We start from the raw sequence: 8,008 nt of genomic DNA, 5'->3' as shown, positions 1-8,008 counted from the left end.
GATGAGGTCCCAAGAGTTCAGTTTTGCTTTCATTTCCCTTGCCTTTGGGGATGTGTCGAGTAGGAAATTGCTGTGGTTGAAGTCAAGGAGGTTGCTTTCTACTTTCTCCTCTAGGGTTTTGATGGTTTCCTGTGTCACATTCAGGTCCTTCAGCCATTTTGAGTTAATTTTTGTGTATGGTGTAAGAAAGTGGTCTAGTTTCATTCTTCTGCATGTTGCTGTCCAGTTCTTCCAGCACCACCTGCTAAAGAGGCAGTCCCAAATCCTGGGTGCCAAGAGGGAAAAAATAGCCCCCACCCCAATATAAGATCATTTCAATAGATATATAAATAACATTTGACAAAGTACAACATCCATTCATGATAAAAACCTTCAAAAGTAGGTTTGGAGGAAACATACCTTAACATAATAAAGGTCATATATGGGGCACCTGGGTGGCTGAGTTGGTTAAGTGTCTGACTTTGGCTGAGGTCATGATATTGCAATCTGTGAGTTTGAGCCTCACACTGAGCTCTGTGCTGACAACTCAGAGCCTGGAACCTACTTCGGATTCTGTGTCTTTCTCTTTCTGTACTCCTCCCCCACTCATGCCTTGTCTCTTTCTCAAAAATAAACATTAATTTTTTAAATAGATAAATAAATAAAAGTCATAGATGAAAAACCCACAGATAACATCAGAATCACTGGTGAAAAATTCAAAGGTTTATTCTAAGATCACGAGAAAGATAAGGATGTCTATTCTCACCACTTTTATTCAACATAGTACCAGATGCTCGAGCCACAGCAAGCAGAGAACAAAAAGAATGATGCTATCCAGATCAATGAGAAAGTAGTAAAACTTTCACTATTTGTTGATGACACGATACTATATATAGAAAATATTAAAGATTCCACCAAAAAAACCCCTACTAGAATTGATAAATGAATTCAGTTAAGTCACAGGCTGCAAAATCAATATACAGAAATCTGCTGCATTTCTGTACACTAAGAATGAAGTAGCAGAGAGATTAGAAAAACAATTCCATATAAAATTCCACCAAAAATAATGAACATTTAAAAAGAAATCATAGTGTTCTGTTTAACACAGTTTGAAAAGTTTGGGAAATTTTGCCAATTCTGGATTTTGCTATGAAACAATTTTTATACTTCCATATTAATACATAATGCTATTACAATCAAATGACCTCCTTTGTGATGTCAGCCAGATAAAACTGTAACATTCCCAGTCCCTGGATAATTCCCTAGTTAAAAGATCTTTAGGCTTATTCATTATTTCAAGATGTTAGGAGACCATTCAATGCATTATTTCAATAATGTTGGGACTGGTATCTAAATTCCTTATTAGTTAAAATTGGATAAGGCACAGTTCTGAGACTCAAGTCACAGACTTGATCTCCATTCAGATTTATATATACCAAGGGGGAAAAAATTCTACTACAGAGCCACCATAAAACTGTAATACTAATCTTGTCTTGCAGTCTGTCAATTGTAACAAAAGACTAGGTAGGGGAAGATGTGGGTAGATACAGTCAGCTTTATATGTTGCTTAAATGGTTTAAAATAATGGATGTTGGGAATGTTCTCCAATCCATTTCTATTCACCCCCTGTGACTCTGTTGGAAGTTTATTAGTAATAATTCATTGGGGATAATTTTATATACAGTGCAATAATTCATGACAAAGACAAATTATTCTGTAAGGTATTTATACCATAGTGGCATTTGTTTAATCAGCTGCATTGTTTTAGAACATTGAGTGAAAATCAGGACACTGATAGAAGGATAGTTAGGAAGGTGAGTGATTAAAACTGAAGAGGAATAAATATAGAACCTCTAGAAGTCTTGAGGGAGAAATAATAATGGAAAGCACTAAATGGATCATGGGCAGGGGAGAAAAAATTTAAGATTCTAAAATATAGAAGGTTAAATGTGTGTGTAGTAGTATAGAGCAGGGGTTAGGATAGAATATTCTAATAGTTAAGTCACGAGGTCAAATATGTTTTAATACTTGCTAGCTGTATGGTCTTAGGCAAGTTATTTGAACTCTCTGTGTTTATTTGCAAAATATGAAGGAGAAATAAGATACAAACAGAGAGGGAAGGAAAACCATAAGAGACTCTTACAGGGAACAAACTAAGAGTTGATAGGGGTGGGGGTTGGACAGGTCGAGAGGTGGGGAAAATGGGTGATGGGCATTGAGGAATGTGCTTGTTGGGATGAGCACTAGGTGTTGTATGTAAGTTATGAAACATGGGAATCTACTCTTGAAGCCAAAACTACACTGTATGTTAGCTAACTTGACAATAAATTAAAAAAAGAAAAATAAAACAACCATAAAAATAAGTAAATAATAACAATTAAAAATATATAAAAATAATGGTAGGGTTTCTCTTAAAGTACTATTGTGAGGAATATGATAACCTACGATAAAGTGCTTAGCACAGTTCCCAGCAGACGATAAGTGCTTGGTAAATGTTAGCCAGTACTTTTATTATTACTTACAGAAAAGGAGACAAGCAAACCATGGGTAATTTCCACCATGCCAATTTAGCCCTGGGCACAAATGACTTTAAGAAACATTTAAGAAATGTTTAAGAAATACTTTAAAAAATGAAAATACAGCTCAAAATAATTTAAAGTATGTTTAGTATCTGAGTAGCAGGGTTGTTACATTTAAAGGGCAGCATAATTGTATTGGTTTGCCCTCAGTGGTCTTCTTACTGCTTTAAAGAGTTTATTGCCCTTCCTCACTATCAAAGAGCTGCCATGGGAACTGGGACAAATCAGGTACATTATCTTACATTGAATAAAAAATAAAATATTGATGTCACATAACATATTATATCCACTTTTATTAATCCATTATCTGTATATATATACATATATGTACATATATATAGTTTTATAATATATGAATATATATAATATAATGTATTTTTAAAAGACTTATTTGACTGTTTATATATCAAATGTTGATCTTCAGCTAAGTACGTGTGCATGTGGGTATAATTCCAAAACATATCTTTGAAATTCCCTGCACACATTTAATTTTTTAAATATTTTTTGAAATGTTTATTTATTTTGAGAGAGAGAACATGAGCAAGGGAGGGATAAAGGAAGATAGAGCAAAAATCCCAAGCAGGCTTCATTTTTTCAGCACAGAGCCCAACATGGGGCTCGATCTCAGGAACCATGAGATGATGACCTGAACAGAAATCAAGAGTTTGATGCTAACCAACTGAGCCACCCAGGTGCCCCTGAAATTACTTGGAGAAATGTTGGATGATTTGCTTTGTTTTGGCTTTTCTTTAGTTTCCAATCATGTGAAACAAGGAACAAATGATTGATACATGCAATGATTTGGATGAATCTCAAAGACATTATGGTAAGTAAAAGAAACCAGACACAAAAGACTACACATTATATGGCTATTTTTCTGAATCTACCAATATATATCATGGAGAAATTAGATAAAGTTTTCAATGGATTTATTTTCTTATATGACGTCATAAATTTTTGTATTCATTTTCCATCTTCAAAGATTTAGCACACATTTTACTTAGAAAAACATCAATGAAAACAATAACAAAATGTTAAGACATAAAAAGCAAGAGACCTCCAGTTCACTCAGATAAGAAATAGTAACCCTTTGTATATAAATGCTTGCTGGAACCAAGAAAGGAAAAAAAAAAAAAAAAGCTTGGGTAAAGTAATTTAGAAAACCCTGGAACCAAGACAATATAAAGGTCACAATGTAGTAAAGCTACTTATCCAGTGATTAATGTTTCTCCTCATCCTCATTAGAAACTTATAATATTCTAGGTTATATTCTAGGCTTTTGACTCTTTTTTGTTTGTTTTTTGGCATTTTCTAGTAGAAACATTTTTAACAGGAGGGACTAAAATCCTTGAGATGGAATGTTTCTGGATCCAAAAACCTGTGTCCCAACATCTTTCTCCAATCAGATACACTGTACTCTGCTAGACAAGAAAGAGCACTGATTATGTGATTTTGCTCTAGCTGCTATAAATTCTTTGAGCCTTAATTTTTCATCTATGAAATGGAAATAATAAAGCCTGCTCTGATTGTTTCTCACAGGGGTTGTGAGAATCAAATGGAGTAGATTTAAAAGCATTTTACAACTTACAAAGCTCTATAGAAATGCAAAAGATTAACGTCTTTTTAATAGAGTATTTACTGTTTGTCTATATATTCAATACTATATAGCTTCTGCGGGCCATATGGAAAGGAATATCTCCCTTGTCTTCCAGGAGCTTGGCTTACTTTAAAAATAGGTTTAAATGGATAAAATGTAACAAACAAGACATCATACAATTATTAAATATCATTGTGTGGTTGCTTAAAGGTTGATGGAGGGTTTCTTACCTAAGTAAGGAGTAGTGGTCAAAAGAAACTTTTTGTAAAAAGGTAAGTTTGAGTTGGTTGAATCCAGTCAAGTATTCATCCTTGATGGCCACCAAGAAATGATGTGAGGAATATATGTAATTTGTCTCCACACATTTAAAGATCGCTCCTAAATATTTTCCTATATTTCCTTAATGCATTGTCAATTACGTATCTGCCAACTGAAAACTGTTAGAATATATTCATACTTTCTGTCTGCATTCCATAACTAATATTTATTGAGTGCATAGTATGTGCCAGGCATTTTGCTGGGTGATAGGTCTTATGACCTCTTGGAACAAGTTCAATTAATTTAATGCCCTGTGTGTAGGTTAGAACTGAAGAAAACCTCAGAGTTTCTCCAGATCAAATCTCTCATTGTATAGAGAACAGAAATGGGAGGGCGCGGCAAGATGGCTGAGAAGTAAGGAGCGCCATTACCTCTGTCGGCCTACAATTATCAAACTGAGAAGAATTAAAAGCCACAGCTCTGATCTCCAAGAATGGAGGTGTGCGCACAGACCCCTTATCAACAGCAGTCTCATGGATGCCTGAGTGAGTGAGTGCAAACTGGGACCAGAGACTTTGGGGGAGGGTGCAATGGCCCAAAGCAGAGCAGGGAGACAAAACGCCCAGAGGCTTGGTGCTGGGTCCGCAGAAAGTCCTGTGTCCACAGGCGCACAGTTCAGCAGACAACTACGCAGGTGGGGCGTCTGTGAGTACAAAGGCAGACGGATTTGTGAGGAGTCGCGCTCACAGGGCGGCCATGTGTCCAGAGGTGCACAGACCTTCAGAGCCGCTCGGGACACCACCAGGCAGGGCAGCAGAGAGACCAGGGGAAGAGAAGTAGAGACTGAATCACTCATAGCATAATCTCTGGAGAGGGGAGACCTCGCCGGGAACTGAGAGCTGCTGAGCTTGGAGGGAGAGAGAAATCCATCCGCCTCGGTGGACTTGTTCTCCCTCTGCCCCAGCAGCTTGCCTACTTCAGGCGGAGCCAGGGGAAAAAACCGACTTCACAATCTTAAGCTACTCAATCTCGGCCAGAAAGTCACCTGCCTGCTTTTTTTTAACTGTGGTAGCAATATTGAGTACGTGGGCAAGGACTTAGGAACTGGGCAAAACTTAAAACACAGAGACAATTATACCCTCCCGAGGCACAAGGAGATTGGAATCAAGAGAGTGGCTGGCAACTCATGGTCTGAGGGGGCCTTGGGGCGTGGCTATTCTTCTCCCTGTATCCACTAAGGTGGAGCCTCAGAGAGTAGTCCCTGAGACCCGACCTATCTACACCAAACCAAGCCCATTAATGCTGGAAAGCTGCTGTGTTTTTGCTTACTATTTTTAATTGTTTTATCTCATTTTTTAATTAATATTTTTAATTTTTCCTCTGTTTTCTCTTTTCTCTTTTCCTATTTCCTTCTTTTCTCCCTTTCCCCCTGGAGTGTGGGAAAGACCAACATTTAGGCACTGCTGTTCTTAGATAAACTCTTTTTTTTTTTGAAATTTTATTTTATTTTATTTTTTTACTTTATAGTTTCATATTTTTTAACATATGCAATTATTTTCCATCATTTACAATACAGTAGTTACAATGACACTCCAAACAGAAAAGCAAAGTAAAGAATCAAAACCCCAACTTCTGTTTCATGTAATTAGACTTCTACAGAAATTAGAAGGTTAAGTAACAACTAGTTAATCACCTAATTTCATCCAGTCAGTTTTTCCTTTATCTCATCCTTATCTCCCCACTCCGAAGGTTTTAAGTTCTCAGACTGTCCTTTATCTCTGTCCCCTCCCCTCCCAACCTGCTTTTCCCCCCTTTTTTTCTCCTCTCTTTTCTTTCCTGTTCTTTTTTTTTTTTCTTTCCCCTTTTGGTTTGCTTCTTTACTGGTTCTGTCAGTACATTTGTGTGCTTGTGTTCTCTGTGTGTTTTTCTGCCTGTTTTCCTTTTCATGGCTACCTCAAGAAACAACCCAAGCACACATAGTGGAAAGTCCCAAAAATAGTTGAGGAGGGAAACAAATTAATCAGAGGCATAACAAGAGAAACCTAGAGACACCATTAAAAGAACAACTCCTGAAAAGACAGACCCTAGACAGTCAAAGAGTTTCCTTCAATAAAGAAATACTAATAGACACATAGTGCAGAACGAGCTTTTAAAACAGACAAGAGATGAAACTGAAAGCCAGTCAAAATGATGAAACAAAAGAACTCTCCTCTAAAGAAACTCCAGGAACAAATCACAGATACAAATCTGCTAAAAACACGCATAAACAACTTAACTAGAATTTAGAACAATTGTCATAAAATTCATCATTGGGCTTGAGAAAACCATCATAGAAGCTATTGATACATAGATTAGGGACTCCCAAAATAGCTGGGACACGTTTAAAAAGGCTATAAATGAGGTGAATAATAAAATGGACGATACCACTGCAAGGATTGAAGAAGCAGAGAGGAGAAGAGGTGAATTAGAAGACACAGTTATACCAAAAGAGGAAGCTCAGAAAAAGAGAGAAATTGACAGGAGTATGAAAGGAGAATCAGAGACCTGAGTGATACAATCAGACAGAACAATGTCCATATCATAGGAGTTCCTGAAGAGGAAGATAAAGATACAGGTCCTAAAGGGGTGCTGGACCAAATTATTCATGAAAATTTCCCAAATCTGGGAGAAGAGAAATACATTTAAATTAAGGAGACATACCGATGTCCCCTAAGACGTAATGTAAACTGATCTTCAACACGACATATCATAGCGAAACTGGCAAAATATAAACATCAAGAGAAAATTCTGAAAGCAGCTAGGGATAAAAGGGCCTTAACATACAAAGGGAAACCTAGCACAGTGGTTACAGACCTCTCTACTGAAACGTGGCAGGCCAGAAAGAAATGGCAGGAAATCTTCAATGTGATGAACAGGAAGAACATGCAACCAAGAATTTTTTATCCAGGGAGCCCGTCTTTCAAAATAGAAGGAGAGATAAAGATTTTCCCAAGGAAACAAAAGTTGAGAGAATTCATCTTGACCAAAGCAGCCCTACAAGAAATCCTAAGAGTGACTCTACGAGAGAAACGTAGCAAGGAATTTGAGACACCAGAGACATCACTACAAACGTAAACCCTACACAGAACACAATGAATCTAAACCCATATTTTTCAATAATAACACTGAATGTAAATGGACTCAATGCTCCAGTCAAATGACACAGGGTGGTAGAATGGATCAAAAACCAAAATCCATTGATGTGTTGTCTACAAGTGACTCACCTTAGATCTAAAGACACCTTCAGATTGAAAGTAAGGGGATGGAGAAGTATCTACCATGCAACTGGGAGCCAAAAGAAAGCCAGAGTAGCCAAACTTATAATATAAAAACTGGAGTTTAAAGTAAAGGCAGTAACAAAAGATGAAGAAGGATATTATTTAATAATTACAGGGTCTCTACATCAGGAAGAGCTAACAATTATAAACATCTATGCACCAAATTCAGGAGATTCCAAACACATACAACAACTAATCACAAACAGAAGAAATCTTATTGATAAGAATGTGCTAATTGCAGGGGACTTTAATACCCCACTTACAACAATGGATAGGGC

At 36.9% G+C, this 8,008-nt stretch overlaps 1 protein-coding gene across 1 annotated transcript in view; it reads left to right on the top strand.

Annotated features, from left to right (window-relative positions):
- Nucleotides 1–3,385, top strand: part of HDX (highly divergent homeobox) — a 184,689-nt gene extending 181,304 nt beyond the window's left edge. Inside the window, exon 11 of the mRNA XM_029930869.1 lies at nt 3,312–3,385. The gene's annotated coding sequence lies outside the window, so the exon portion shown is untranslated. The remainder of the gene's footprint in view (nt 1–3,311) is intronic.
- Nucleotides 3,386–8,008: the final 4,623 nt, after the last annotated feature.

Source organism: Suricata suricatta, chromosome X (assembly GCF_006229205.1).
Source record: "Suricata suricatta isolate VVHF042 chromosome X, meerkat_22Aug2017_6uvM2_HiC, whole genome shotgun sequence".
In the NCBI taxonomy this organism is placed as follows: Eukaryota; Metazoa; Chordata; class Mammalia; order Carnivora; family Herpestidae; genus Suricata; species Suricata suricatta.
Note: the sequence above shows the minus strand (reverse complement) of the source record. Positions and strands in the feature narration are given on the sequence as shown.